The sequence below is a fragment of the Tupaia chinensis genome, unplaced genomic scaffold (genome assembly GCF_000334495.1).
Source record: "Tupaia chinensis unplaced genomic scaffold, TupChi_1.0 Scaffold000045_1, whole genome shotgun sequence".
Taxonomy (NCBI): Eukaryota; Metazoa; Chordata; class Mammalia; order Scandentia; family Tupaiidae; genus Tupaia; species Tupaia belangeri.
In genome coordinates, this window is record NW_006159501.1 from 8,213,648 (window position 1) to 8,235,704 (window position 22,057).

At 56.4% G+C, this 22,057-nt stretch overlaps 1 protein-coding gene across 1 annotated transcript in view; it reads right to left on the bottom strand.

Moving 5' to 3' along the window:
* Positions 1-17,483, bottom strand: part of HPCAL1 (hippocalcin like 1) — a 34,565-nt gene extending 17,082 nt beyond the window's left edge. The window contains exons 1-2 of the mRNA XM_006140826.3: positions 17,465-17,483; positions 6,857-6,944 (exon numbers count right to left, since the gene is read on the bottom strand). The gene's annotated coding sequence lies outside the window, so the exon portion shown is untranslated. The remainder of the gene's footprint in view (positions 1-6,856; positions 6,945-17,464) is intronic.
* Positions 17,484-22,057: the final 4,574 nt, after the last annotated feature.

The following is a 22,057-nucleotide window of genomic DNA, read 5'->3' on the forward strand; positions in this document are numbered from 1 at the left end:
CGGGGCGGCCCCAGCTCACCCCAGAGGGGACGCGGCGGGGCGGGCGGTGCTCCCGGGCGCTGAGCTGGCCCAGGAGTTAGGGAGGGCCTGGCCAGCGTCGCCAGGCTCCAGACCTCGCCTCTGCTCCTCTGCAAACGGGGCCCGAACGCTGGCCTGGGGGTTGCCATCCGGACGCAGCGACTGACCCCGGACTTTCAGATGGGGCATGGAGGATGCCTACGGACATTCACACGAACTCCAGGGCGGCTTCACACCAACACCCGCAATGGTGGCTTCCACTGTCCACAGACGTTTTCCACATGCACACCATACACACACCCCACTGACACACGCACACCCACACAGTACACCACACACACCCCACTGACACACGCACACCCACACACTATACCACACACACCCCACTGACACACGCACGCACACACACCATATATACACTCACCACTAACACACACACCATATACACACACCCCACTGACACATGCACACCCACACACTACACCACACACACCCCACTGACACACACACCCACACACTATACCACACACCCCACTGACACATGCACACCCACACACTATACCACACACCCCCCACTGACACACACACACACACTATATACACTCATCCCACTGACACATGCACACCCACACACTACACCATACACACACCCCACTGACACATGCACACCCACACACTACCCATACACACACCCCACTGACACATGCACACCCACACACCCCACTGACACACGCACACCCACACACTACACAGACACTCCACTGACACGCACACCCACACACTACACCATATGCACCCCACTGACACACATGCACACCCACACACTACACCATACACACCCCACTGACACACGCACACCCACACACGACACCATACACACACATCACTGACACACACGCACACATACACACGTGTATCATACACGCTGTACACACCCACAGACACACCACACATGACACAGATATCCCCCCTCCCATACATGCATACACTACATGTAAGGCACGCGCACACTGCACACATACACACCACACACACAGATGTGTGCACATGCCCCAGACTGCATAAACTCTGTTCCCATCACTGGTGTGGTCCCCTGACATGGCTCAGCCCTTCTCTGGCTCCCAGTGGGGAGACCCCTCACAAGAGGGTGTGCTCTGAGAGTCAAGTCCCCACACACATCAGGGTGGGGGTGACTAGGATTCCACTCCTGGGCACCTCCTACCCGCGAGAAAACAGCATACACAAAACCAGCCGCGATCTCTGCTCCTCCCTCCCCGGCTCTCTGTGCCCTCGCTGGGCTAGCAGGACACTGCACCTAGACCTGAGGATATGGAGACACACATGGGGACGCGTGGCCTGGCGTGACGTGCCCTGACACCCAGCTCTGCTGGGTGGGGTCAGGAGGCCTCCAGAGCAGCACCTGGGCTCGGTGTGCTCGAAGCGCTCCCCCCCGGGCAGACGGGCAGGAGGGTCCACAGTGCTGGGGTGAGGGCAGGAGCGAGGAGACTTGAAGGTGCGGCTGGGAGAGGGGCTGGGAAGGAGGGGTAGGGCAGAGCTGGGAGGTGGTAAGATCACCCTGGCGACTTTCTCCTGGGTGCAGGGAGCCCCTCAGGGCACCTAGGCATGGAGGAGACACAGCGAGCACCTCATCCTGCTGCACAGCTCTGGCCTGCCCCTCTCCAAGCACCGCTGTGGGCCAAGAGTGGACTAACCATGGAGAATAACTCTGAGCAGTACAGAACAATCTAGAACAGTGTCGAACAGCATGGAACAACAGAGAGCAGTACAGCACAGGGCAGAACGATAAAGGACGCTGTGGGACACGTGGGCAGGGTAAGTGAGGGGCCTGGGAGAAGGGACAGTGACAGGAAAGGAGGAAACATACTGTCAGACCCTGGGAACTCAGACTGCACGGAAGGTAATTAAGATGCATATCCCTGAGACCAGCCCCTGGAGGACAGTCTCTGAGCCCTCTACCAGCGACAGGGTAAGGACGGGAGACGCGGCGTCTGTAATGAGCAGAACTCTGTCATTAGCACATTGCCCTCCTCAGCTCAGATGGGGCTGGAGGCCCTGACTGCTCACTGTCCTACCTGTGAAGTCCTGGTCGGGCAATGCAGCCCCGAGCCATGTTCCAGCCTTAGTCTGACTCTGTCCCCAGAGGCAGACGGGAATGGACGACCCTCTCCCTCAGGGCTGGCTGGCTTGCTCTCTTCCCAGGCAGGCTGGAGAGCTCATTCTGCCGGGCCTCGACGTGGGCAATGACTGACATCCCAGCGCACAGGCCCCACGTGACCTATGCCCACATTTTCAATCCACGTGCCCCCAGTGAACGAGGTTTGGCCACATCCTAAAGTACACCAGGCAGAAACAGTCTCTGAGAAGAAATATCATTGTTAGATTTAGGCGATTTCAAGACATGCGGGCCCTCCTGGGGGTTCTGTGCCGGCCGCCCATGGCTCCGTACTCAGGGCAAGGCCCACTCTGTAACCTGTCAGCCGTGCCGGGCTCACAGAGGGAAGGCTCCTGCCAGCAACCGGGCCCCCGTGCCCACTGCGGCTCAGAGCGCCAGGCCACAGGCTTCTTGTTTTTCTTAAATTTGGAAGAAAACCTCTAGTGACCCATCTCATGTGCTATGTGATTCATGCTTAATGTCCCCGAGAACAAATAAAAACAGTAAGTCATTCCCAGTAAAATGGCATCAGACCGCTTAAACGCCAGGCATGAGGACGGCGAGAAGCCGGCTGCCTCCAGGGCCCCGGATGCTGCAGTCGTGGGTTGTCATTAGAGTGTGTCACAATCAGGAGGGGACAGCTCATAATGGCTGCCCTTTATCTTTTTTTTAAAGGTTCTTGCCCCAGGGTGCGTGAGCTTGCTGGAGAGGCAGAGGGAGGGGAAGAGAGAAATCATTCCCCAAGGGGGATAGCCATGACGCAATCCCTTCTCTAGTCTCTCCTCAGTTTGGGCACACACACACACGCACCTGGTACGATTTTCAAGCCGCTGGGTCTGAGAGTTGAACCACGTCAGCCACGTGGGAATCCAGCAGCCTAACCACCATACCATCTGCTGGGCTCGTCCTTTGCCATTTTTGTTTAAGAGAGATTTTTGCCAGAGGGTGTGTGTACTCTCCAGAGAGACTGAGACAGAGAGACAGAAAGCAAGAAATCCCCCAGGGGGTGATCACACCACAAATCCCCTCTCCTCCATCCTCCTCTTGGAATTTTGGGCACGTACGCACACACACCCAGCTGAGTTTAAAACCGACGGGTCCAGGACTTGAACCATGGTCAACTATGTGGGAGTCCAGCAACATAACCATTGTATCATCTGCTGGTCCCGCTAATCTTATTTATTTATTTTTGAGAGCGTTTTGCTATAGGGCACAGAGACAGAGAGAAACAGAGACAGAAAGTGAGAAATCACCCCCCGCGCCCCCCAGCTGCCAGGAGGATAGCCACATCACAATCCCTTCTCCTTGATTCTCCTCTGGGGATCTTGGGCACGCACGCATATGCGCCTGGCCTAAGTTTCAAGCTGCTGGATCTGGGACTCAAACCATGGGCTGGAGCGTGGGAGTCCAGCACCTTAACCACCACACCACCTGCTGGCCCCATCCTTTGTCATTTTATATACCAGAAGCCGCAGCTCCTGCAGGGAAAGCCAGGACAATACCCACACCCACGCAGGGCAAGTGCGGGTTGCCACGCGTTCACAGAGCCCCTGCAGAGTGGAAACCACGGCGCGCAGGGCCAGGGGCACGGAAGTGGGCGAAGCCCTGCATGTGCTCCTGGTTGGGAGGGCGAGCCCCAGCTCTTCCTACGTGGACTTGGATCCTGCTCTGAGCCGGCCACGTGCTCGGGTGCTGGGCCACAAAACCGGAATGAACTAACAGAATGTCCTGGGCTTTAGGGCTGGACCCTGGGCCTTTCCTGACCCTTCTCCCCGAGGACACAGAGCCAGGCCCCGTTTACCCAGGGTGAGGCAGGGTGAGGCTAGGAATAACCCCAGAGCCAATCAGCACAGGGCCTGGAACAGAGAGCAGCAACTGTTTGAGGAGAGGAAGGAAGGAAGGCAGGGAGGGCGGGCGGAGGTCCGGCCTGGGGGGAAGGGGCACTCCCTGCGCAGTCTCCAAGGCCTCTGCAGACTGTGGGCCTGTGGGCACCATCTAGAGCCCCTGCCGAGACTTCAGCTTCCTTACCCCGCCCACCTCCAAACTTTCTAACACTTTCGGACCCAAACGCTCTCAGACGTCAGTGGAAGGCCAGAGACCCTCCGCAGCCAGGAACAACCAGCAGAGTGCCTTCTGTCATGCATTGAACTTTATTTATTTTTAATTTGACCAGGGAGGGACAGTGAGAGAGAGAAAGAGAGAGAAGAAGTGAGAAAGCAAGCTGCCAGGTCTGGGACTCGAACCGTGGTCAGCCATGTGGGAGTCCAGCACCCTCAACCACCATGCCACCTGCCAGTCCTCCCTAGGGTTGTCTCTAAGCTACAGATTTGCACCCAGTCCAAGAGCATTCAGAGAGTCGGCAGGAGGAAACAAGAAGCAGGGCTGGCACCCTGGAGAGGCCACCACAGGAGCTGGCCCAGTAGAAGAGGGGGCAGAGCAGCCCTGGCCAGGCGCAGAGCCAGCCCCGGCGCCGGCAGGTCTGGGGCGCATGGCCGCCTGGTCATTGATTCGTGCCCCGCCTGCGGTCCTGGGCACACGCTGGTGGGTGAGCTCCCTTCCTGTACCTCTGGCTCTCACCTACCAGACAGGTGGGTGCCCAGGCCAGGCCCACTCACGTGGGATGTGGACACAGCACCCACTTCTCGCTCAGAAGCCGACCTGGAGCGGGTGTTCAGGACACCCTCTGAGCAGGAAATCTCCCCACGGGGCTGCAGAGGGGCCAGGACAAGGGCTCCGGCGATTCCGCAGATCCCACGGTGTGGAGAGTGCCAGGCCCAGGGTGCTTGCCCACAGCAGGGCGTCTGTGAGCACGTGCACACACAGGCACACAGGCCCTCGGGGTCTGCCGTGGTCGAGGGCTGGAAGGAGGCCTGTAGGAAGCGATACTGCCAAGTCATCCCAAGTGGCCCTAAAAATAACCCCGACGTTCAGCACAGGACGAATTTCCCCATTCCTGGAGCCCTGCCCCACAACCACAAGTGTCCACTGAGGACAGCCAGCGTGGACGGTCTCTGAGACGCCCACCCGGGATCTGCACACTTGTCCACACTAGCGTGCGGCTGAGCACCAAGGGGAGTGCTGTCCTGGCCACTCCGGCAGTGCCCAGGCCACCCTGCTGCTCCATTTCCTGAAGAGCTGCAGAGGAGCTGAATGAGGTGGTGGCCCTTGGACAGCTTTGGGGTCCAAGCTGGAGCCTCGCGGCTGTGCTAAAAGACGGTACCTCTGGGTGGGTAGAGGAGAATTATTTACAGTTGTCTCCCCTTCCGGAGCCGGAGCCGAGAACATTCAAGTTCTCACAATCAGTCTCCGTGAGGTTCTGGAGGGTTTCCGTTCTCTGCAAAGACCGTCCCAGACTCACCACGGCAAGCTGTGAGGAGGGCTGAGGGCCATGCCTGGCCCGGCTGGGTGGGGTCCCCACGTCCCCCTGCAGTCTGCTCCCTCCTGCCTCTCACGCCTGATCAGACACGCCCATCCAGGGCCTCAGCCGATGTGCACGGAGCCAAGGCCTGGCAGGACGCTGGGAGGCGGCAGCCATCGTAGTAACCATGGGACCACAGCAGGAAGAGGGGGAGGAGGAGCCCCGGCACTCCAGTTCAGGTCTGGCTGGCCTCGATCCCGGAGAAGGCTTTACCAGCCATGGAGATAGGAGGACTGGCTCCAGCACAGCCAGATCCGGGTGCACGCCCAGGCCACAGACCTGCCTGCCACCCCCACACAAGTCCTCCCTCAAGGGCAGAACTGAACGGCCACTCGGGAAGAGCAGCCCCCACAGGGCCACCTGCCCACCTCCGTGGGGGACGGGCTGGGCCTGGCGTTTCCAGCTGGGGCAGGACGGGCTATGGTGGGGGAGAAGCTCTTGGGGTCGTGTTCTCGGGAGTAGGAAGGGCAGCCCAGGAGAGGACGACCAAGCAGACTGGGAAGGCTGCCGGGCAGGGGGCAGGGTGAGCCAGGCTGTCAGAGGTGCCCATCCGGCAGAGGCCCTGGTGTGGCGATGAGAGAGGGCCTGGCTGAGATGGACAAGGAGAGAGGTGAGGCCACGAAGAGGCTGGTGGGATGGAGGGGGGGCTTTCGAGGAGGCGTGCGGGGAGGACAATGGGGGATGAGCGTGCTGAGAGGACCTGAGGCAGAGCCAGCAACCAGCCTGGAACCAGGGGCTGCCCGTCGGGGTGAAGGGAGCAGAGGGCGCCAAGGTGGGAGGCCCGCCCCACCCTGCCCCGTGCACTAACCCTGGGCATGTCTCTTGCCGGGGACATGGTGGGCCTGGGAGAAAGCAGGCTCAGGCCTGGGGGACAAAGGGACCCCCAGACAAGGAAGTGGACACCCGTGCTCTGCCTCGTCTCCCATGCCCTCCTTGCAGCTCACCCCCACGATTCTGAGCCCCTCACTCCCCTCATGGACAATCCCCAACAGAAGTCCAATGGCCAAGGATCTACCTGGAGAGACCTGGCCAGTCGGGGCAAGAACCGGGATGCCCCCCGGCCTGCTGGGCTCTTTCATCTCTGAGCCTCAGTTTACCAACCAGTCTCCTCTGGGCGCTGGGTGGGGTGTCCCCAACTCCTTGTCCTTCCTGCTGGGCAGGGACATGTCGCCACACAGGTAGAAACCATCCCCTTCTGCCTCGGTCCTTGCCCGCCCCAGGCCAGTCGGCCTCTGGGAGTGGCTTACCTGAGGCCAAGCGGAGGTCGGGATGGAGCAGGAGTCCGGACCTCCGGAGCGGGTGCCTGGTCTCCCACCAGCCCACTAGACCATGCCCCTGGAAGAGAACACCGGCAGGTCACGGGATGCAGACCCTCCCAGCCCAGGACCCACCTCCTTTCCCTCTGGTGGCTTCGTGGTGCCTGGTGGGCAGGTGACAGCCTCTGAGAGCCCCAGGCTGGTACGGGAAGGCCCTGGCTCCGTCACCCTGCCGTTCTGCGCAGTGGTACAGCTCGCGACCCCTGTGCACCGGCGGAGAAGCCTCTGGGGAAGATGCTGACCACCCCTCTGTGGGGGAGCAACTGTGGCCGTGGCTGTGGCCGTGGCCTTGGAGGCGAAGAAGCCCCAGTTGTGGCCTCGCTCCCCACCGAGTCCCTCCAGGCCATCTCAGAGGCAGCCGTGCTCGTGCGGGGCCCACGTGGCTTCAGGGGACTTGCGGGCACTCAGGCCTGGCCAGGGCAGCTCAGTGTGTGCTGTGGCCCCTTCAGATCCCCCCCACTCTCCTGACTTCCTTGTTTCTTTACTGACACCGCCGGGTTTGCCCGACATCACCTCCCCCCGCAGGCCTGCACGGCCCCCGTGCCTCCCAGCCAAGTGCAGGGCCCACCCCGGGGCTCGGCGGCGGGCATGGAGAAGTCGGAAAGCATCTCCAGACATCAACCAGAGGCCTGCAGAGCTGCAAAGCTAACTGAGAAGGGGAACTCGCGTGCCGTTGGGCGATAGCATCTGGGGCGCCCTATCGCTCCCCACGTAAGTCCCCCCTCAACCGCACTCATGCAAGCACTCCACGCCCTCCACATGGGGCTGATGCCGCTGGGCTCACCTCCTCCTCTGCCGCTCTCTGCGCCCCGCACACCCATGTAATGACACACACGCATGCAATGACAGTACTGGGGTGACGGCCCACACGGGCACCCCGCCCCGGTCCCTGCGTTTGTCTGCATTATGCAATTTCATGCTCCCAGCAGCCCCAGGAGTGGGTATGATCGTTATCCCCATTTTACGAATGGGAGGCTGAGGCCTGGAGACGCCGACTCGCTCCAGGCCTGTATCCTCAGAGCGGCAGGGCCAGGACGGGGCCTCTCCCCTGGGCTGGTCTCTCGGCCTAACGGGCAGCGCGTTCCCATTCCTGGTGACCTCGTCCTCACATGTGGCCGCTCCCCCCACAGCGCTGCTCACGACGCACGCCTACTTGCTGGCTGAGCTGCTCGTCCACTCCAGGAGACCCAGCCCAGCACAGTGCGGGGTGCCCGTGGGGTTCCCCCGGCTCCCGCACAGTGGGGGCTGTCTCTCTCCCTCCTGCCCTCCCACCTTGCAGACCGTGAGTTGCCGCAGCCGGAGCGCAGCAGCCTGTTACCGCATCCGCGCAGAGCCCGGCGGCTCAGAGCAGGCGCTCAGAGGTAGCCCACGCTGGAGAAGTGGTCCCGAAGTGCATCGGATATTATTGGACGCAGGGTGTATCTTGTTCAGAATTAAAGTTCGACCCTGTTTCCCTAACATAGAATTTTATAGGCCAGTTATGAAATTTAAACTCTGTTCAAATTCAAGACCTGGGGTAGAGAAATGATGCATCTTCCCAGCAGAACCTCACAGGAAGGCCAGGTGCTAGCAGGCAGCGTCGTGAACACATGTTTTATAGACTTTTTTCTTTGCCTTTTTTTTTTTTTTGAGAGGTTTTCGCTATAGGGCGTGTGCTCTCGCCAGCCAGACAGAGACAGAGAGACAGGAAGCAAGAAATCACCCCCCAGGGGGGATGGCCACACCGCAATCCCTTCTCCTTCATTCTCCTCTCGGGATCTTGGGCACGCACGCACATGCGCCCGGCGAGAGTTTTAAGCCACTGGGTCCGGGACGCGAACCACGGCCGACTACATGGGAGTCCAGCGACAGACATTACGCTAACTGCTGATCCTTTTCTTTGCTTTTTTAACTGCCAGAAGGCATGTGTGCTCACCAGAGACAGAGAGACTGAGAGACTGAGAGGGAGAGACGCATAAGGCACCCCCTCATGTGGTGTGGTCACACTGCACCTCCTCTTCCATTTCGCCATCCTTTCAGGACCATGCATGGTGTTTCTTTTTCTCTAAGGTTTTTGCCATAAGGTGTGTGCACTCGCTGGAGAGAGACGGTGAAGAGAAATCACCCCCTGAGGGGATGGCCACACCACAATCCCTTCTCCTCCATTCTCCTGTGAAGATTCTGGCCACGCTCATGCGCCTGGTGTGATTTTCAAGTCACCGGGTCTGAGACTTGAACTGCAGTTGAATATGTGGGAGTCCAGCACCTTAACCACCACGCCTCTGGCTGGCCCCCACAGTGTGTTTTTCAAGCTGCTGGGACTGGGATTCGAACAGCACAGTTGATCACGTGGAATCTGGCTCCCTATACCGCTAGGCCATTGGCTTGGCCCTAGACCTTATTTTTTAGGGCGGCGTCAGGTTCACAGCAAAAGTCCCATCCACCCAGCCCACACGCCCAGCATCTCCCACCAGAGGGTTGCACCCCTGTCACACGGGATGAGCCTGCAGTGACACATCCTTGTTGCCCCAAGTTCACAGTTCACAGCGGGGCCACCTCGGTATGGCAGCTTCTGGGCACCATACACTCAAACCAGGCACGTGGCCAGCCTCCCAGCCGCAGCCTGACCGCTCCGTGCTCTACCTCGGCCCACATTTTCTCGGGGTGCTTCCAAGCCAAAGACCTCAGCCTGGTCATCTCGGGGCTCTGTAGCCCTGCTTCAACACGCAGAGAAATTGGGGCCCACAGGGTCTAGGGTCCTCTCATGGGCACAGAGCAAACTGGCAAGGCCTGTCGCCATTTTACCCTCCCCCCTTCCCGCCGCCCCGGCAGAGGGCCCACCGAGGAGGAGAGACACTCAGGGACACTGGCCCAGGTCACGCTCTGCTAAGCGGGACATGCGATGCCTGAAACACAGACCCCCCCCCCCAAACCCGAGCGCACACTTCCGGCCCCTGTGGCTAATGGGAGGAGCTCTGAAGAAGCCGTGGTAGCGTAAGGCAGCACCCTGAGGGAGGCAGCAGAGCACCCGGCCGATCCCCTCCAGGAGGACACGCCTCTGCCTCATCACCACGAGGGCTACGGCCCCCCCTCCCCCGTCTGTCCAGTGGCCATCTGGGTACAATAGCTCCACGCCCCCAAGCCGGGCAGGGGTAGCCCTGCAGAAGCAGCATGCCCGTGTGCAGCTCAGTGACAGGTGGCCACTGCAGTCTGAGGGGGAAAGAGCTGGGTGGTTGGAGGGCAGGGGGGAAACTCTGGTGCCAGGCGTGCGGCTGTTGAGTGATCTTGGACATGCCTGTGGCCTCTGCCATTCTCAGTTTCCCCATGTGAGGAGGCAGAGGGCCCATGGTGGAGGCCAGGCCGCTCTGACACCAGGCTTCCTAGCAGAAGAGGGTCCATCATTCCAGCATCCTTGGAGGCACGAACTCCCAGGCTGCTAGGGAACACTCCATTAACTCGGATTGCAAATTTCCTCCTGGCTCTATCGCTCAGCCACAGGGGCTCGCTGGCCACCAGCTTTCCAGTGACAGATAAAGATTACAGTCATCGCGTGAGACAGAATCAAGTAGCAGAAGTCATTATGCAGAAATAATTACGCTGAGTTATGTCTGGTTGCTTCTGATTTCTGTCTAGCAATCGCCTTACAAATTGTCATGCCTCTTCCTCTCTAGAAGAGCACAATGCAGGGGCCAGCTGACTCACGCAGAGCTACTGACAGCACAGTTCTGGTGCTCACGCTCCTCTCCTCACAGTAGTGAGGGTATCAGTCCCCGGGGCTCAGGCTCGGCGAGGCCCTGGGATTGAGCGCCAGGGAGAGAGGAGGCTCTGGGTCTGTCTTCTGGCTATTCCACAATACAGACTGGGTAATGCATAGAGAACTGTATTCTCACAGTTCTGGAGGCTGGAAAGTCCAAAGCGTGGCACCAGCACTGGTGTCATCTCATTGTGGAAGAGAAGGACAGAGAGTGGGAGGGACTTGTCCAGCTGGGCCCTCCCTGGAGCCATCCCTCTCTGTCTTTTTTTTTTTTTTTGAGAGGTTTTTGCTATAGGGTGTGTACTCTCTCCAGAAAGACAGAGAGAGAGACAGAGAGACAGAAAGCAAGAAATCACCTCCTAGAGGACATGGCCATGCCGCTATCCCTTCTCCTCCATTCTCCTCGCGAGATCTTGGGCACATGCACACACACATGCCCAGCGTGAGTTTAAGCCACAAGGTCCAGGACTCGAACTGCAGTCAACTACATGGGAGTCCAGCAACATAGTCATTTTGCCAACTGCTGGTCTCAGCCTCTCCCTCTCTTAAGTTTGGGTTCTTTGGGAAGCAACCTGGGCCATGGGCCAGGCTTTCCTCTAAGATTGGGAATCTGACAAGGAGGCTTGTTCTTGCCACTTCTATTTGAAATTGTACTGAAGGTTCTAACTAGGGCAATTAAGCAAAAAAATTTTAAAAAGAAAGAAAGAAATACAAAGCATTCATAGTGGGAAGGAAGAAGTAAAACTCTTCATTTACTAATGAGAGGTCCTATGGACAACGACTCCTAGAGAATCCACTAACCAAACTATTAGGACGAATAAGTTTGACAACATTGCTGAGTATAAGATCAGTACGTAACAATCAATGTATTCCTATATGCTTGCAGTTCAAAAACAAAATTAAGAAAACAATTTCATTCACAATAGCACCAAAAAGAATAAAATTAGCAACAAAATGTAATAAAATAAATGGAAAACTCATACTCTGAAAACTACGAAGCATTGTTGAAAGACGTTAAGAACAATCTAAATAATTGGGAGAATATTCTATGTTCATTAATCATTGTCAAGACTGTAGTACTCCCTGGACTGATCTGCAGATTCAGGGCAATCACAGTCAGATTTCTAGCTTATTTCTTTTTTAAAATTTTGCCAGAGGGTGAGTGTACTTGCTGGAGAGAAATGGGTGGGGGAAGCGAGAAAAGCATCCCTCTTGGGGAATGGTCATGCTGTGATTCCTCCTCGTCCATCCCTCTCTCCTTTCAGCATGTTGGACCTTCACCCACATGTACCCAGCATGTTTCTCAAGCCACCGAGTCCAAGTCTTGAACCGTGTAGTCGGCCATGTGGGGTCCAGCTGCCTCAATCACCAGACTCTGGGTTGGACCACCTATTACTTCTTAGTAGAAATTGAAAGGTTCACCTTGGGTCAACTGGTGGTGTGGTGGTTAAAGTGATTGAATCCCACATGGTTGACCAAGTGGTTCCAGTCCTGGCTTGGCATGTGTGGGTGCATGCCCAAAATTTCAGAAGGAGAAATGGAAGAGAAGGGACTGTGGTACAACCATCCACCAAGGAGGGTGTTTTCCCTCTTACTTTTTCTCTCTGCCTCTCTCCTTGGCAAGTACACATGCCCACTAGCAAATTTAAAAGAAAAGAAAAGAAAAGCTGATTTAAAAATTTATCTGGAATTGCAAAGGACCCAGAATAGACAAAACAGTGCTATAAAGAATAAGGTAGCACTTACACTTTATTCACACCACCTCCACAGCTCCCTCACGCCTCCCTCTCCCTCACAGCTCCTTCATGTCTCCCTCTCTCTCACAGCTCCCTCACACCTCCCTTCCAGTTCCCTCGCACCTCCCTCACAGCTCTCACACCTCCCTCACAGCTCTCACACCTCCCTCACACCTCCCTCAGCTCTCACACCCCCCTCAAAGCTCTCACAGCTCCCTCACACCTCCCTCACAGCTCCTCACAGCTCTCACACCTCCCTCGCACCTCCCTCACAGCTCTCACACACCTCTCACACCTCCCTCACACTTCCCTCACAGCTCCCTCACAGCTCCCTCACAGCTCTCACACCTCCCTCACACCTCCCTCACAGCTCTCACACACCTCTCACACCTTCCTCACACTTCCCTCACAGCTCCCTCACACCTCCCTCACAGCTCTCACACCTCCCTCACACCTCCCTCACAGCTTCTTCACAGCTACCTCACAGCTTCCTCACAGTTCTCTCACAGCTCCTTATCTCAAGCATACTACAAAGCAGCAATAATCAACACAGTGTGGCAATAACACAGGGCAGACATACAGACAAATGAAAAAGAATGGAGAGCTCAGAAATAAACCCACTCATCTACCGTGCACTGATTTTCAACAAGGATGCCAAGACCATCCAATGGGAAAGAATATCTTTTCAACAAATGAGGCTGAATAATACAATTGAATAACTATATGCAAAAGAATAAACTTGAACCCCAACCCCACTCCACATATAAATATGAACTCAAACTAGAGAAGAGATCTAAATATAACAGCTAAAACTATAGAATGCTTAGAATAAAACATTCAAGAGCTTGCATTGGCAAAGGAGTCTGGGCTAAGACACCAAAATGCACCCAAACAACCAAAGAAAAGAGAGAAATTGAACTTCATCAAAATTAAACACTTCTGTCGGGACCAGCAGTTGATGTAATGGCTATGTCGCTGGACTCCCATGTAGTCGGCCATGGTTTGAGTCCCAGACCCAGTGGCTTAAACTCATGTTGGGCGTGTGTGCATGTGTGCCCATGATCCCAAGAGGAGAATGGAGGAGAAGGGATTGTGGCGTGGCCATTTCCCCTGGGGGGTGATTTCTCACTTTCTGTCTCTCTGTCTCTCTGTCTTCCTGGCGAGTGCATGCACCCTTACAACAAAAACCTTTCCAAAAAAAAAAAAAAATTAAACTAAACACTTGTGCTTCAAAGGTCACCATCAAGAAAGTGAAAAGACTGGGACCAGCAGACGGTATAATGGTTACATCGCTGGACTCCCACGTAACTGATGGCAGTTCAAGTCCCAGACCTGGTGGCTTAAACTCATGCTGTGTGTGTGTGTGTGTGTGTGTGTGTGTGCCCAAGATTCTGAGAGGAGGGATTGCAGTGTGGCCATTCCCCAGGGGGGTGATTTCTCACTTTCTGTCTCTCTTTCTCTGTCTTTCAGGCAAGCACACAAAGACTCTGCAAAAAAAAAAAAAAAGTGAAAAGGTAATCCGCAGACTCAGAAAAGCATCCATTCATAAATATTTTCAAATCACAGAAGTGATCAGAGACGTGTATGTAAGATACATAGACAACTCTTACAACTTGATAATAGAAAGACAAATAGCCCAATTAAAAATAGGCAAAGGATCCAAATAGGAGTGTCTCCAAAGAAGACATACAGGAGCCAAGAAGCACATGGGAAGATGTGTAACTTCATTAGTTGTTAGGGAAATGCGAACCAAATGCACAACAATATATTCCTTTACTCCCACCAAGAATTCTAGACTTCAGAAGTCGAAGCAGTGCAGTGTTGGCAGGGTCTGGGGCACACACCGCTGCTGGGAATGTGAAGTGTGCACCTGCTTTGGGGAAGCGTGGCAGTTTCTCAAATGAGCGAACACAGCTATCACAAAACTTGGAAATTCCACTCCTAACACAAATGAAAACACGGGGCCCATAAAACTCCTGTACACAAATGTTATTCATTTGTATGGTTATTAATGTTATTGATTTTTTGTTATTCTTTTCAAATTAAAAAAAAAAAATTGCCGAAGTGCTCATGCACTCACCAGAAACAGAGAGAGAAAGAAAGTGAAAGGCACCCCTACACATCCAAGGAAAACATTACACTATAATCCCTCCTCCATTTCTCCCTCCTTTCAGGATTGGGCACATATGCACACACGCCCGGTGAGAGTTTAAGCCACCAGGCCCAGGACTCAAACCACAGTCAACTACATGGGAGTCCAGCGACGTAGCCAGTACATCAACTACTGGTCCCCTGGTGTTTTTTTCCAAGCTGCTGGGTCCGGGACTTGAACCACACAATCGACCATGTCGTATCCAGCCACCTTAACCACCGTACCACTGGCTGGTCTTGTTTGTGTTATTAATGTTATTATTGATAATAAGCCAAGGTAGGAAAAGCGTGAGTGCCCATCGTGGATGAGTAGATAAACCTAATGTAGTGTATCCACACCGTGGAACAGACGCACAAGGTAGAGAAGTTCCCGAACTTGCTGCAACCCCGACAAACGTTGACAGCATCGCACTGATACCGCCCACGTCTAAAGGACGAACACTGTGTGACCGCATCCATGTGAAACGTCCAGGGCAGGAAGGCTATGAGGGCAGAAAGCAGGGTCGTTGTTTCTTAGGGGAGAGGGGAGAGAGTAAGAGGGGGTAGTATGAAATGGAATTTTTTTGGGGGGGGGTCATAAACATATTTTAAAATTGTGGTGGGGGCCAGTAGATGGCATAGTAGTTATGTTGCTGGACTCCCACATGGCCAACTGTGGTTCAAGTCCCAGACCTGGAAGGCTTGGAACTCACACCGACATGTGTGTATGCGTGCCCAAGATCCCAAGAGGAAAATGGAGGAGAAGGGATTGCAATGTGACCATCTCCCTAGGGGATGATTTCTTGCTTTCTGTCTCTCTGTCTTTCTCTCTCTCTGGTGAGAGTACATGCCCTATAGCAAAAATCTTAAAAAACAAACAAACAAACAAAAGCTGGGGGCCAGCAGATGGCGCAGTGGTTAAGGCGCTGGACTCCCACACGGCCGACCATGGTTTGGGACCCAGACCTGGAAACCTGCTTTCTCACGTTCCCTTTCTGTCTCTCTCTGGTCAAATAAAAAATAATAACAACAACAAAAATAAAATAAATAATTCTTTAAAAATATTGACTCTGGGGACAGCTGTAGCTGTGTACAAATAAGCTAAAAACCTCTAAGTGTGTTTGTTCCAGTACACCACTTACTGTCCACTTCGGGAAACTGTGGGGTACATGTATTGCATCTCCACAAAGCGGCTAAGAAAAAAAAAACCAATGTAAGGCAATATCCTATCCCTCTACACCCCTCTACACCAGACAACAGAAATGCAAAAAGGGGAGTCCCAAGAGCAAGGGGAAAACCTGCAGGGCTCCCAGCACTGCGCCCAGGGGAGTCCCGCAGATGGGACGAGGTGAGCAGGTGCTGGCTAAGCTGACCAAGATGCCGCGACCTCCGACGTGGGCACGGCCCCGGAACGTCCTGTAGTGAAGAGCCCTGGCCGCCGCGAGCACTCTGCACCTGGCCGAGTGCCCGGCACGTGTGGGAGTGGCAGGCACACTGTGCCCGCTGCTGAGGGGCCCCGGCCCAGTGGGGTGCCCACACGTCAGGCCTGGCTGACGTAGAGTAGGCAACACCAACTCTGAGACGCCGTCCGCTGTCAAGGGGGGCGATCCACCACACACAGGAGGCAGGGAGCCCAGCCTCGTGGCGTGAGGTGGCTTCACTGGGGGAACTCTCAGCTCAGTCCCTGGTGCACCACAGGCTGAGGCTGAGAAAGATAAGCTTCTGGGGCCAGTCCCTCCCGTCGTGGCCCAGGTCCTCAGGACGGGCACCAGGAAGGTGCTTGGCACCCGGACACGGCCTCCCCTGCCTGCTCCTGCTGGGTGGACGTGTGCTCAGAGATGACAAATTGTTTTAATATGTCCTGGAATCCTACTTAACTAGGGAGCAAAGTCCCTCAGGGAGAAAAAATGTAACAAGGTCTGAAGTCCGAGATGGATGGTTTTGGGATTGTAACTATTTCTGTGGTTTTAAAATGACTAATTCCACACAGTCCCGGATAATAGCACGGTTGCTGGGAGAACACTGTCAGCAGGCCAGAATACTGTTTTGCACACAGTTTCTCTTCGTTGTTCTAGTTCGGTATAGAGCACATGCACTTGCCAGAGAGAAAGTGAAAAAATCACCACCTGGGAAGAATGGCCACACCGCAATCTCCATTCTTCTCTCGGGATTTTTGGGCAGACATGCACACGCGCCCAGCATGATTTTCAAGCCGCTGGGTCTGGGACTCGAGCCGTTGTTCAGGTGGGATCCAGCTTCCTCAAGCTCCACGCCACCTGCTGGTCCCACACACTTTCTTCCATTGCTCCATCTAAGTGACTGAGTTACAGAGAGGGCTGTAGATGCCACACAGAGGGACAGCTGGCTGGCAACAGCTACAGAGACACAGCAGGGAGGCTGAGAATCCAGATGACACCACCCAGGCTGCAAGCATCACGGGGGAAAGGGCAGAAAAGCACCCCCAACCCAACAGTGAAGCAGCTCTGAGCCCGTGTGCCCGCAACCAGCCCCAGCACCAGCCCTCTGGCCACAGGGCACTGCCAGCAGGATTCCTGCTTCCAGAAGGTGTGTGATGCCTACGGGCTCCCCTTCCATCGGACAAGAGTGCATTCGATCTCGCCACAGAGCCAGGACCTACCGCCCCCGACCTTCGCAAACACTGGTGTATTTCCTTCATGCGACCACGCACACACCCCAGCTCACGCACAAGGCTGCTCACGCCCCCGGTGCACCAGCGCCAGCCTGGGAAGGGCTCTAACGTCCACCTACGCCGGAGAGGCAAATGCAGGACAGACATGGGGTGCCGTAAAGCCATCAGGACCAGGCCCTGAGGACACGCCACAACACACAGTCACCCATGGCAGAGGGGTGGCCCAGGACCGTCCCAGATACCCAAATCCCCGCACAAAACGGCGACGTGTTTGCACGGAAGCCACGCACATCCTCCACAGGCCTCAGACCACCTCCGACAGCCGACAATACCCAATACGCCGGAAGTGCTCTTAAACCATTGTGCTGCATTTCTTATTTGTATTTTTCACTGTTGCAGTCATCCTTCTTGTGTTTCCCTTCCGATATCTGTGGTCTGCGGTTGGCTGACTCTGGGGAAGCAGACGGTGGATACAGAGGGCTGACTGTAGATGACTTCACCAACGTAAGAGGAGAGAAGCACCCGGACTCGAAGCCCACCCACGTCTCAGTTTGGCCGCTGTAACGCACTGCCAGAGACCGAGTGGCTGCACACGCACGCGTATTTCTCATGGTCCTGGAGGCTGGGGAGGCCAAGATCAGGGTTCGGCATGGCTGGGTCCTGGCCGGTGTCCTCGTGATCACACACGGCTGCCTGGTCCCCTGATGTGGTGGAGCTGGGAGGAAGGAAGGCTCCATCTCTTCTCAGATGCACGAATCCCACCAGGAGCAGGGCAGTGCACGGGGCTGGCCTGGGCAGGGTCTGCAGAGATGGGAAGCAGGGCAGGCCATGGTGGGCAGAGCGGCTCCCGGCCAGGCTGCTGCAGTGTGGCCTCTGGGCATCCTTGCCCAAGTCTTGTGGCCCTCGGCCTGCAGCCTCTTGTGCTTTACCAAGCAAGTCCCCCCAGCCACCCATCCAGACCCTGATCCCACCTGGTGTGGTAGACAATGAACATTCTGAGCTCTATCACGCTTCCTCGCCCCAGTTCAAGGGCCTCGGGTGGTCCGGGAGGGCCCATCTGCAACCTGCCTGCAGCCCTTCTGCAGAGTTTCCCGTCTCCTCTAGGCTGAGTACCAGAGAGACAGAGAGATACAGAAGAAAAGTGAGACATCCCTCCCCCTCCATCTTCCTCTCGGGATTTTGGGCACACATGCACATACAAGTCCATGATGATTTTCAAGCTGCCAGGTCCAGGACTTGAACCATGGTCAGCCATGTGGGAGTTCAGTGCCTGGCCTTATGTTTTTTTTTTCTTTTTTTTTTTTAGTGGTTTTTGCCATGGGCGCATGCGCTCGCCAGACAGACAGAGACAGAAAGCGAGAAATCACTCCCCAGGGGGGATGGTCACGCCACAATCCCTTCTCCATTCTCCTCTCCAGATATTGGGCACGCATGCACACGCGCCCGGCGTGAGTTTTAAGCCACTGGGTCCGGGACGTAAAAAGCGGTCGGCTACGTGGGAGTCCAGCGACATAGCCATTACGCTAACTGCTGGTTCCCCTGTGTGGGCTTTTAAGCACAGAGAAGAGGATCAGTCTGGTAGCCTGGGCAGGATGGGCATGTGCTGAGCCTGATGTCAGGATGACCACGGAGGGCAGGCCTGCGGCCTGGGCAGGGGTGTAGCTGCCAAATGGAAATGGACATTTTCTCTTTAAAAGAAAAGGGAGGGGGGGTAAATTTGCCAGAGGGCGCATATGCTCGATGGAGGAAGAGAAAGTAAAAAATAAGCCCCCAGGTGAGGGCCACACCACAATTCCTTCTTCCCCACTCTCCTCTCAGGATCTGGGCGTGCACACACAGGCATTTGGCTCGTTTCTCGAGCTGCTGGGTTCAGGACTCGAACCACGCAGTCAGACACCCAACCACCTTAACTATCACCCTACCAGTTGGCCACCTGAGATTTTCTTTGTCTTTCTTTTTTTTAAGAAGTATTTATTTAATTTAATGTATTATTATCATTATTTTAAAATTGCTATAGGACATATACGCTCATCAGAGAGACACAGAGAGAGGGAAAGTGAGAAAGCAAGCTGCCAGGTCCAGGACTCGAGCTGCAGTCAGCCATGAGGGAGTCCAGTGCCCCAACCACCGCGCCACCTGCTGGCCTCTGAGATCTTCAAGGTGACTGTCACCCTAGGTGGCTTTCAGCTCGTCACACACAGAGCTGGACACTAAACCAGCCTGCGCGACAGGCCCTGGCCACATCCTCTGTACGCGGATTCCCGCAGTCCAGGAGCCAGAGCCGGAGGCGGGCTGGCGCTCTGGCCGGTGCTTCCCGCACAAGCAGCAGCCGGGGCTGGAGAGCGGGCTCCTCACAAAGAGAGAGAGCAGGCACCAGAGTGGGGGCTCTGGACTCCCCTCGAGGCCGGCCTCCAGATGGGCAGCTGGAAGCAGGCGTCCAGGGCAGTGGGGGACAAAACCCCCTTCTGGCCACTTAATGAGGAGCGGGCCCGCGTGCAGGAGCTCAGCGGCAGTGTCTGAAGGCGGAATAAGTCATCTGAAAGCAGAAATAAATTATTCATTGCCCACAAACGAGCAGCCTCTGGGTTCCACGGCAGCCGCCACCACAGACGCTCCAGAGCTCAGAGAATCCTATTAGTGCGCGGAGCAGACACGGATTCTGCTATCGCCGTGTAGACAGCTCGCCCATGATCTGTACACCACTTTCTATTCTGCACTCGTGAGTGAAATCAGCCCAGCACATGGAATGGAAAATCTCAGCCCAGCCTGGCCTCGAGAGACCGGGGCCGTGTGCGCAAAGCACATGTGCTCAAGGAACTCGGGTCACTGCCGCCTCGCAAATGCCCCCTCCTCGCCACAAGACAAGACGGGCCGGTGTTTGCGAGAATGCAGACTCTGGGGCCTGCCCCCTCCCTAGGGGTAGGCCCAGCCCATGCATTTCCAGCAAGTGCCCTGAGCTGAGGCCACTGGCGCGAGAGCAGGGGTCTGGGCGTCCCTCCCCCAGGCCCTGTCTTGGCATGGAATCAGCTGGCCGGCTTTGCATCCCGGGCAGCCTGGGCTCGGGTCCTCAGCCTCTCTGAGCTGCAGGAGCTCCGACGGCTTGTTGGGAAGATGACAATCACATATACAAGAACCGACACCCAGGCGCTCGGCGGGGGCCACTCGCAGCTCCCACAGCCTCTCGCCTACCCTGACGGCTTGATTCCAGCCTGCCCTGCTCACTTACCAGCTGGGATGAGAAGCCCGGGGTCATTCTGAGAAGCACCAAGCTCTGGCCCTCCGCCAGGCCAGGCCTCTGCCTAGAACACTCTCTCACTCCCTAATGAACTGCTCTGCCTTGAGCCCAGGCCAGGGTCCCTCTCTAGGGAAGCCCCCAAATCCAGCCTAGCAGCTTTGATGGCTACAGAAGCGCCCCCCCCCCATCACATTTTGCCACTGATGTAATTTCGTAACTTCTCTGGGATGTGCTGATGAGCGCCTGTAGCCCCACTGCGGGGAGCGCTGGAGGGGGAAGGGGACCTGCCGTGGTGCCCAGCCTGAGGCCCTGGCACCGAGCAGACACGGTGAAGGAGCAGGTGCACGAGGGGGACACACCCGCAGGCCCTCTCCCCTCCCCGGCCGAGTGTCTGGCACCCTTCCCACTGCAGGCTGATCCCACCTGGGTGTCCAGTGGGGTTCGTCCCTCTGTCCTCGTGCTCCCACGAGGGGGCTCCGGCAAGAACAATGCTGGCATACAGCCAGCCCCCACCCGGTCCTGTGAGCCGCCTTCTCCGACATAGCTGAAGGAAGAAGTGGCCTTCCAGCAGGGTCCCCTGGTCCCCAGACCCCAAAAGCAGGGATCCGTGCTCTCTTTCTGCCTAGGACTGGGAAATGTGTCTTAAAGGATGGGGGCAAGCGTCAGGAAGCCGATTCTGCCATGGTGCAGCCTGCCGGGCCAGAGTGGCCAGCGGAAGGCGTGTGCACGCGTGTGTGTGCACATACACACAACTGAGCGGTTCTCCGCAGAGCGAGTCCATCCCACAGACACCTGGCAATGTCTGAGATGCTTCTGGTCATTACAACCGGGGGTGGGGAGGTTCGCCATCTGGCTTCGGACGGGCAGGGGCCCAGGGGGCTGAGAACAGCCACGGTGCACAGGACGCCCCTACACCCGACCAGGAAGCACGCTGCCAGCCACAGCCAGCGCCGAGGCTGAGGCCGACACGCAGTCCCACACCGGTCGCCTGCGGGGCTTTCCTTCCTACCAGCTGCGGCTGTCGTGGCGCGGAACACGTGGCTTGACCCGCACGCCCGGTCCCGGAGGAAGGCCAAGGTCTGTGTTGTGCCCGGAGCTGACCCACACTCCCACACCCCTGTTCTCCAAAGTTCTGCACAGGAAAAGGCCGCCACCCCCCCGTGCACCTCCTAAACAGGAAGGGGCTCTAGGAGACTCAGTCTCGTGCGTCAGGGAAAGCCCTGAGTGTCCCGTGGCGTGGCCAGGCGCACAGGAAGGTCACAGCCCTCGTGCTGGTCTGTGGTGGAGACCACGCTCAGTAGTGCCCACCAGGCACACGCGGTCTACACCGGGTCCCACGCTGCGGCAAGAGGCAGCCCTGCGTGTGGCTTCTTGTCCAGAACCAGACCGGACACTTTCACTCCGGCCTCTTCTCCAGGGACAGGCTTTAGGGCGCGCAGCCCTCGGCCCCAGGAGCAGCAATCCCATGTGGCCATTTCCTTTCTCTTTATAATTCAGAAACTTGGGGTCAGGAGATGGCGTAGCGGTGATGTTGCTGAACTCCCACATGGCAGACTCGGTGGCTTGAGAATCACACTGGGTGTGTGTGTGTGTGTGTGTGTGTGTGTGTGTGTACGCGCACCCAAGAGCCTGGGGGGGGGGGGGAGAG